Source organism: Ovis canadensis, chromosome 3 (genome assembly GCF_042477335.2).
Source record: "Ovis canadensis isolate MfBH-ARS-UI-01 breed Bighorn chromosome 3, ARS-UI_OviCan_v2, whole genome shotgun sequence".
Classification (NCBI taxonomy): domain Eukaryota; kingdom Metazoa; phylum Chordata; class Mammalia; order Artiodactyla; family Bovidae; genus Ovis; species Ovis canadensis.
The window spans coordinates 3,025,985-3,036,092 of NC_091247.1; positions in this window are offsets into that span (position 1 = coordinate 3,025,985).

A 10,108-nucleotide genomic window follows, 5' to 3' on the forward strand; every position below is an offset into this window, starting at 1 on the left:
CATTGCAATCTGGGCTGAGTAAAGCAGATGCCCCCTCCCCTGCCCCCATGCGGGTGGGTCTCACCCAATCAGGTGAAGAGTGTATGACTAGAACAGAAAGGCTGAGGAGGAGGGACATCCTGCCGCCTGACTACTGGAGCTGGAGCATCTGTTTCTTCCCGCCTTCAGAGTCTCCATAATCATATGTGTCAGTTCCTTGTTATAAATTTCTTTATGTATTGATACACCCTGTTGAGAGTTGAACCATAAACAAGGCTGAGCACCGAAGAACTGATGGTTTCAAATTGTGGTGCTGGAGAAGACTTTGCAGAGTCCCTTGGACAGCAAGGAGATCAAACCAGTCCATCCTAAAAGAAATCAACCCTGAATACTGATTGGAAGGACTGATGCTGAAGCTGAAGCTCCAAGCCATCTGATGCGAATAGTTGACTCACTGGGAGAAGACACCAATGCTGGGAAAGATTGAAGACAGAAGGAGAAGGGGACGACAGAGGATGGAATGTTTGGATAGTATCACCTACCCAATGGACACAAACTTGTGCAAACTCCAGGAGATAGTGAGGGACAGGGAAGCCTGGCGTGCTGCAGTCCATGTGGTTGCAAAGAGCTGGACGTGACTGAGCTATTGAACAACACCATCCTGTTGGCTCTGTTTCTCTGGAGAGCCCAGACTAAACATACACGTGATGGCCTGTTGTGTGTGTGTTAGTCACTCAGTCATGTCTGATTCTTTGCAGTCCCATGGGCTGTAGCCCACCAGGCTCCTCTGTCCATAGAATTCTCCAGGCAAGGATACTGGAGTGGTTTGCCACTTGCTCCTCCAGGACGGACTATTTTCAGCCATAAAAAGAAATGAAGTGACCAACACAAGCTACAGCTCAGTCAAAATGCGGAAAGACCACGCTGGGTGAAAGAAGCCAGACACCAAAGGCTGTGTGCTTCCATTTGTATGAAACATTCAGAGTAAACAAACCCAGAGAGGCAGAAAGCAGATGAGTGGTCCCCAGGGCTGGGAGCTGTGGGCAATGGGCAGTGAATGCCCAGTGGGTCTGGGGCATTACTTCCGGTGATGAAATGTCTTGGAACTTGACAGAGGTGGTTGTTGCACATTTTTAATATGTTAAATGCCATTGAATTCGCTGTAAAATGGTTAATTTCATGCTCTATGAATTTTACCTCAATTATTTTTTTAAAAGAAAGAACTCCTAGCAGTGTTTGTCCTCCCAAGAAGTTCCTGGTAGTTGTGGGATTCCCTCAGAGGCAGCAGGACAGGCCTCAGGGGACCTGTGGGCCTTAAGGAGCACCTCACTTCTCCCTCAAACCCTCGGGCCCCCAGCAACAAGGAGAGCGATGCCATGTCAGGTTTAAACTGGGCATGCCCAGAACCCGGTCCTGCCCGTCGCCTTGCGGGCGAGATCCTGGGGGCAGACCAACCACGGCCACAGGCTGAGGGCTCTGCCCTCCCCTGCCTGAACCTCCCCTGATGCCCAGGGACGCAACCCTCAGCTGTGCTCGGGCTCAGAAGCACTGGCAGGGATTCCCCAGGCCCCAGGGAGCCCACTGCAGGCTGAAAGACACCCCGAGACCTGCTCACTGGGGCCTGAACCTGCTCCCACAGCCTCAGCTCCACTGCCCACCAGCATTTCTGCCGTGCACCGTTCTCATCCTGGACACACAGTCTGAGCCGGCCTGCTCCACCAGCCGTGCGTTGTTGAAAGGACCCCTCCCAGGCCACGGTGCACCTCCCACAAGGGAAAGGGCGCAGCCTCTCCCTTGGGGCTGGATTCAGCCAAGACAACCCTGGCCTGGGGGTCTGGCTTGTTCTGGCTTGGGGCTCTGGGCCTCCCAAATTCGTATGTGGAAGCCCCAGCTCCCAGGACCTCAGAATGTAGCTGTCTCTGGAGACTGGGTCTTTAAAGGGGTAATTTAGGGAAAGTGAGGTCGGTGTGGGGGGCCCCAAGACAATGTGACTGGGGTCCTCAAAAAAGAGGCGATCGGGACACGGACTCGCACAGAGGGAGCTGTGGAGACCCGGGAGAAGGCGGCCGCCTCCCAGCCCAGGAGGGAGGCCTCAGGAAATCCGCCTTGCCAACAGCTTGGTCTCGGCCTTCTGGCACCCAGAACTGTAAGAACTGAATTTCTGTTAAGCCACTGGCCTGTGGCACTTCTATTTTTTTAGCCGTGGGATCTTAGTTTCCTGACCAGGGATTGAACCCAGGCCCCGGAAGTGAAAGCTCTGGGTCCCGACCACTGAAGCACCAGGGAATGGTGCGTGGCACTTGTTCTGGCAGCCCTAGCAGATAGATATCCCCAGGCATTCCAGTGCCACGTGCATGCCCGCGGCCTGCACGGCCACGGCCAGCTGGCCCAGGCGTCGGCCCTGGCCCCCTCCCCTCCTCGTGGTGTCCCAACCCAGGGGTCTGGAGACTTGAGCTTTTCAACACGCAAAACACGTGAGGTCAACACAGAGTGCCCAGTCCACCCTCCTGCCGGGCCCTCCTCTCCCGACTGCTCACCAGGGGCAGGGGCGGGGGCACCTCCCCGGAGGCCTCCAGGGTGATTTAGAGCAGCACTGTCCGCCAGAAAGGCAATGCAAGCCACGTGTGCAATTTCAAATATTTTAGCAGCCATGTTAAGTGCAAAAAGAAATGGGTGAAGTTTATTTAGTAATATATCTTAGTTAATCCAACAGACCCGAAGTACTGTCACTTCAGCATGTAACTGACACAAAGCTAATGGGATCTTTTACCTTCTTTGGGGGTAGGAGGGGGACTGTCTTTAAAAGATCGTGGGTGTTCCAGGCTTACGGCGCACCTCAGTTTGGACGGGCCACAGTCCAGGTAGTTGACCACCACATGTGTGCACGGCCACCACGCTGGGCAGTGTGGATTAGGCGGTCAGGATGGCTGTCGGTCCCTCAGCCCTGCGGAAAAACCAGAGGCCCGTCACTGGCATGGGGTCTGCTCCACCTTATCCCAGAGGAAGCCCCAGAGGTGGCTCTGCACCCCTCTGGACACAGCAGAGAAGGGATCTGTGAGCCAGGAAGGACCGCCTCAGGGCCCACAAATAAACACACCCGTGGGGCTACACATGCCAAGAAGCGAGCAGAGCTTCTCAGGCCTTGGCGCTACTCGGGGGGGCTGCCCACAGCTGCCATCCTTTTCACTGAGAAATGCTCGCTTCCAGAGGCTGTGCTTAGCCTCTGAGCGAAGGACCACTCTGTGGCGGCTTCATATCCCATCACGGCCGATGACGAATCGTTTGCGGGCCAGCCCAGATTCAGGAACCGTGCCCGGGAGCGCTGTTGGAGGGGCAGAGCTGTCAGCAGACAGGGGGTGGAGAGCTTCGTACGCTCGCTGTCATGAGGGGATCCCAGGCATAACAGCGAAGGATTATTCCGTCAAAGTACTTCAATCGGGAACCTACACGATGTGGTTCAGCCTGACCCCAGGGCGAATGGAGAGATCCAGAAGCGCTGTGTCCCAGAGGGTGTTTGATGGGTTTGGGAAATAGCCCTGGGTCAGGGGATCCTTTCCTGCAGGACCTCCTGGGCCCTGAAATGACGGTGTGCACCGTTCGTCTCTGGGAGGGAGCACGTGTGCACCGGCTCCCAAACGACTCACAGTCGTCGCAGAAGCCAGTGGAGCGTGGGCTGCACCCGGGCCGGGAGGCGCTGCTCCACGTGACTCCATCTTAAGGATCATCGAAGGGGCCACGCCGGCTGCTCCTGAGCTTCCCGATTTGTGCCACTTGTGTTTCCACCTTCCCGGTCACAGTCGGAGGACTGCGGGGAGGTGACGTGACATCCTGGAGACTCAGTGTCTCAGGGTAAAGTGGAAATGACTCTGACCCAGCCTCCTGGGCTGGTGGTGGGGCTGCTATTGTCGGGTCCCTGGCACAAAGCTCGTGGCATGAGGTCAGGACTCAGAAACGGCGCCGAGTCCTACAGCTGCGTTCTCGGCGCTGCCTCCGGGGACCCGTGCACTCGCACGGGCCAGGCAGCAGCCACTTTCTGTGAACACGTCACCATCCCAATTAGGACTGAGAAACCCAGGATGGACGCAGTGATGCTCTGAGCTGCAGAAGCGTTGTTTCTAGGTAACACGAGAGACATCACGCGTGAGGGCCTCGGGACTGCACTCTTTACTGTCTTCTCATGCCCTTGAGCCACAGGGCAGGTGACGTTTTATCAAGCACAGCCATAGTTGAATTCGTACTTCTGTGTAGATTCGCGGTATTTACTGCAAATCTCTCTGCAGGTGCACTTCAGAGATACGATGCGTTTGGTTCCAATGCACTTGGCTGCAATCAAATGAATGTCACAGTAAATTAGTGTGAATGAAGTGTGAACAGAAGTCACGTGAGTATTTCGGTTTCCCAGTGCATGTAAAAGTTATGTTTCTGTTAGACTGTAGCCTATAAGTGTGTGCAATAGCATCATCTCTGGAAAAAAAAAAAAACCAATGTGTACATCGTAATGAAAACCACTTTATTGCTAAAAATTGCTAACCATCCTCTGAGCCTTCAGCGAGTTGTACAATAGTAATAAATTCAGTGGAGAAGGAAATGGCAACCCACCCCAGTACTCCTGCCTGGGAAAGGGCTCCAGTTCATGGGGTCGCAAGAGTCGGACAAGACTTAGCGACTAAAGCAGCACCACCACCACCAATAACATCAGAGACCACTGTCCACAGGCATTGTAACAAATATAATAATAATCAAAAGCTTGAAATAGTGTACGAATTACCAAAATGTGACACAGAGACAGGAAGTGAGCAAATGCTGCTGGGAAATGACTCTGACAGACGTTTGACGCAAGTTTGCCACAAACCTTCAGTTTGATTAAGCAAACACGCAACCTGTGTGAAGCGTCGCAGAGCGAGGCAGGCGGCCTCATACCAGAGCTTGTGTCACCCTGGTTCTGATCTCTGCGTTTTCAAAATAGGAGCCTTGGGAACTCCCGGGTGGTCCAGTGGTTACGAGTTTTCACTGCCGAGGGCATAGATTCAACTAAGATCCCACAGTTCAGTTCAGTCACTCAGACTCTCTGCAACCCCATGGACCGCAGCACACCAGGCCTCCCTGTCCATCACCAGCCCCGGAGCTTACTCCAACTCATGTCCATCGGGTCGGTGATGCCATCCAGCCATCTCATCCTCTGCTGTCCCCTTCTCCTCCTGTCTTCAATCTTTCCCAGCATCAGGGTCTTTTTCAAGGAGTCAGTTCTTCGCATTAGGTGACCAAAGTATTGGAGCTTCTGCTTCAACATCAGTCCTTCCAATGAACACAATGAATCAGTCCTTCCAATGAATCAGTCCTGACTTATTTCCTTTAGGATGGACTGGTTGGATCTCGTTGCAGTCCAAGGGACTCTCAAGAGTCTTCTCCAACATCACAGTTCAAAAGCATCAATTCTTTGGCACTCAGCTTTCTTTATGGTCCAACTCACATCCATACATGACTACTGGAAAAACCATAGCTTTGACTGGACGGACATTTGTTGGCAAAGTAATGTCTCTGCTTTTTAATATGCTGTCTAGATTGGTCATAGCTTTTCTTCCTAGGAGCAAGTGTCTTTTAATTTCATGGCTTCAGTCACCATCTGCAGTGATTTTAGAGCCCAAGAAAATAAAGTCTGTCACGGTTTCCATTGTTTCCCCATCTATTTGCCATGAAGTGATGGGACCAGATGCCATGATCTTTATTTTTTTAATGTTAAGTTTTAAGCCAGCTTTTTAACTCCGCTCCTTCACTTTCATCAAGAAGCTCTTTAGTTCCTCTTCTCTTTCTGCCATAAGGGTGGTGTCATCTGGATATCTGAGGTTATTGATATTTCTCCCGGCAATCTTGATTCCAGCTTGTGCTTCCTCCAGCCCAGTGTTTCTCATGATGTACTCTGCATATAAGTTAAATAAGCAGGGTGACAATATACAGCCTTGATGTACTTCTTTCCTGATTTGGAACCAGTCTGTTGTTCCATGTCCAGTTCTAACTGTTGCTTTGACCTCTATACAGATTTCTCAGGAGGCAGGTCAGGTGGTCTGGCGTTCCCATCTCTTTAAGAATTTTCCACAGTTTGTTGTGATCCACACAGTCAAAGGCTTTGGTGTACTCAATAAAGCAGAAGTAGGTGTTTTTCTGGAACTCTCTTGCTTTTTCCATGAGCCAGTGGATGTTGGCAATTTGATCAAGTAGGTGTTTTTCTGGAACTCTCTTGCTTTTTCCATGATCCAGTGGATGTTGGCAATTTGATCACTGGTTCCTCTGCTTTTTCTAAATCCAGCTTGAACATCTGGAAGCTCATGGTTCACGTACTGTTGAAGCCTGGCTTGGAGAATTTTGAGCATTACTTTGCTAGCGGGTGAGATGAGTGCAATTGTTCAGTAGTTTGAACATTCTTTGGCATTGCCTTTCTTTGGGATTGGAATGAAAACTGACCTTTTCCAGTCCTGTGGCCACTGCTGAGTTTCCCAAATTTCCTGGCATATTGAGTGCAGCACTTTCACAGCATCATCTTTTAGGATTTGAAATAGCTCAACTGGAATTTCATCGCTTCTACTAGCTTTGTTCATAGTGATACTTCCTAAGGCCCACTTGACTTTGCATTTCTAGGATGTCTGGCTGCAGGTGAGTGATCACACCATCGTGATTATCTGGGTCATGAAGATCTTTTTTGTACAGTTCTTCTGTGTATTCTTGCCGCCTCTTCTTAATATCTCTGCTTCTGTTAGGTCCACACCATTTCTGTCCTTTATTGAGCCCATCTTTGCATATTCCCTTGGTATATCTAATTTTCTTGAAGAGATTACTAGTCTTTCCCACGCTATTGTTTTCCTCTATTTCTTTGCATTGATCGCTGAGGAAAACTTTCTTATCTCTCCTTGCTATTCTTTGGAACTCTGCATTCAGACGGGTAAATCTTTCCTTTTCTCCTTTGCCTTTTGCTTCCCTTCTTTTCTCAGCTATTTGTAAGGCCTCCTGAGACAACCATTTTGCCTCTTTGCATTTCTTTTTTATGGGGATGGTCTTGATCACTGCCTCCTGTACAATGTCATGAACTTCCATCTATAGTTCTTCAGGCACTCTGTCTATCAGATCTAATCCCTCAAATCTATTTGTCATTTCCACTGTATAATCATCAGGGATTTTATTTAGGTCATACCTGAATGGTCTGGTGGTTTTCCTTACTTTCTTCAATTTAAGTCTGAATTTGGCAATAAGGAGTTCCTGATCTGAGCCACAGTCAGCTCCCAGTCTTGTTTTTGCTGACTGTATAGAGCGTCTCCATTTCGGCTGCAAAGAATACAATCAATCTGATTTCGGTGTTGACCATCTGGTGATGTCCGTGTGTAGAGTCTTCTCTCGTGTTGTTGGAAGAGGGTGTTTGCTGTGACCAGTGCATTCTCTTGGCAAAACTCTATTAGCCTTTGCCCTGCTTCATTCTGTACTCCAAGGCCAAATTTGCCTGTTACTCTGGGTGTTTCCTGACTTTCTACTTTTGCATTCCAGTCCCATATAATGAAAAGGACATCTTTTTTGGGTGTTAGTTCTAGAAGGTCTTGTAGGTCTTCATAGAATCTTTCAATTTCAGCTTCTTCAGGATTACTGTTTGGGGCATAGACTTGGATAACTGTGATATTAAATGGTACGCCTTGGAAATGAACAGAGATCATTCTGTCATTTTTGAGATTGTACCCAAGTACTAAATTTCGAACTCTTTTGTTGACTGTGATGCCTACTCCATTTCTTCTAAGGGATTCCTGCCCACAGATATAATGGTCATTTGAGTTAAATTCACCCATTCCAGTCCATTTCAGTTCGCTGATTCCTAGAATGTCGATGTTCACTCTCGAAATCTCCTGTTGGACCACTTCCAATTTACCTTGATTCATAGATGTAACATATCCAATTCCATATCCGGTCCTAACTGTCGCTTCTTGACCTGCATACAGATTTCTCAGGAGCAGGTAAGGTAGTCTAGTATTCCCATCTCTTTAAGAAGTTTCCACAGTTTGCTGTGATCCACACAGTCAAAGGCTTTGGTGTAGTCAATAAAGCAGATGTTTTTCTGGAACACTCTTGCTTTTTCTATGATCAAACAGATGTTGGCAATTTGATCTCTAGTTCCTCTGCCTCTTCTAAATCCAGCTTGAATATCTGGAAGTTCTCGACTCATGAACTGTTGAAGGCTCGCTCGGAGAATTTTCAGCATTACTTTGCTAGCAGGAGAGTTGAATGAAACTAGGAGCCGTGCTGTGTAGGGCCACCCAACATGGATGAGTCGTGGTGGAGAGTTTTGACAAAACGTGGTCCGCTGGAGAAAAGAACGGCAAACCGCTTCAGTATTCTTGCCTTGAGAGCCCCATGAACAGTATGGAAAGGCCCCACAAGCCGTGCCAGAGACAAACAACAACAAAACAAGCCTTGGAAGAGTGTGTGACTTTAAGTAGGTCAGCTATTCCCCACCAAAAGGAAAGAAAGGAAAGGACGTCACTGCCCCAGGCGACGTCCTTCCCGCCACACCGGGCTCAGGACCTGCCAAGCGACCAGTGACCTAGTGGGTGCCCGCGGGTGCCGAACCTACATCCAGCCCGCATGGCTGTGAGGATTCAATCACTGAGCACAGAGCTCGAAAAAGCCACGTTCTCTGCTGTCCATTAAGCTCAACCCCGGGAGAACTGATGGAGCAGGTACTGGACTCTGCAGACCCCACCACCCTCGCGGCATCCAGCGATGAATACCCTCCAGAGACGGCTGCAGCCTGGGCCCAACGCAAACTCTTTCCTCTGGCTGCCCCGAAGCCCGATCCTGAATGAACCTGGGCCATTCCGCCCCCCAGAGCCCAGATCCAGCAGGGTGGTGGCTTCGCGGGGCCCAGCTGGCCCACTCAGAGGCGGCGCTTTGCCTCCCCCTGCTGGCAATGCTCCGCCAGGGTCCCATTTCCAGAGCAGATGACCGGCAGGAACACCTCCGGAGGGCCCGGTGAGACCCGGTGAGTCCTGGCTGTTTACTGTGTATATGTCTGCCCCTCACCTGGCGCTCAGGGCCATTGCCTGCGACAGTGCTGTTGTCCCATTTCACAGATGAGGAAGTTGAGGTTCAAAGAAGATCACTTCCCTGAGTTCGCCCACTCAGGCCAGAGCTGTGTGACTCCCCAGGCGGTGTCCTCTCAACTCCTCGAGGGGCCACCTCCCTTTGGAGGCCTGAAGAGCCTCCCTCGCTCATTCATCACCGTTCAGACAGAGAAGCCCGTGCTCAGGGAGGGGTGTGCCAAGCTCATGTTGCCAGGAGTCAAGGCCACAGCCAGCCTGGCACTTGGCAACTTGCGAGTGTAGGAGTTCCTCCAGGCTCTGCCCTATGCCCGCTCCAGTCTGGATCCCCCGTGCCCCCGGCCTCCCGGTCGACACCTGGGACTGAGGTCACCACGATGCTGGTGCTTGGGGTCTTGCCCTCCCGTCCTAGCTGTTCCCTTGGCTGATGTGTGTGAATCATGTGCTGTGCCAAGGGGGTGCAGACGCAGCTGGCAGCCAGAGAGCCATGTCCTGCCCTGGGAGGTCATCTGAGGTCCGACTCTCCCCACCAGCCTGGCCCCCACAGCCTTGCCATGCCCCTAGGGGACCCTGGGCTCCTGGCTCTGGCTACTGGTCTGCTAGGCAGCCCGGGGGAGGTTAAAGAGATGATGTCACTCCTGGCTGGAAAGTCCCTGAAGGCTTCCCTTGCTTTCAGAAAACAAGCGTGAATCCCCTCACGGGGCCTGCAAAGCCCCAGGCAATGCACACCCACTGGCTCCCATGCCATTGCCCGCCTTCTGGGTCTGCCCATTGCCCCTCCAGAAGCTTCTCTTCACTTCTGCCACAAATGCTTCTCCTTTCCCACCCCCTCCCACCCCCCAGCAGGTGGGATCCAGGCCTTTCCAGGTGCCCCCACCTACCCTGAGCACACTCACAGCTGCCCTGTGTCCAGCTCCCCAGGGGCAGAAGCCATGCTGGTCTGCCCCATGGCTACAGCCTCAGCTCCTCCGGGTGCCCAGGGCTTGGTGGGAGCCCAGCAAACATCTGTGTTCAGCTCTGAGACAGAGGGGTCCCAGCGCAGATTTTCCTGTGTTCTC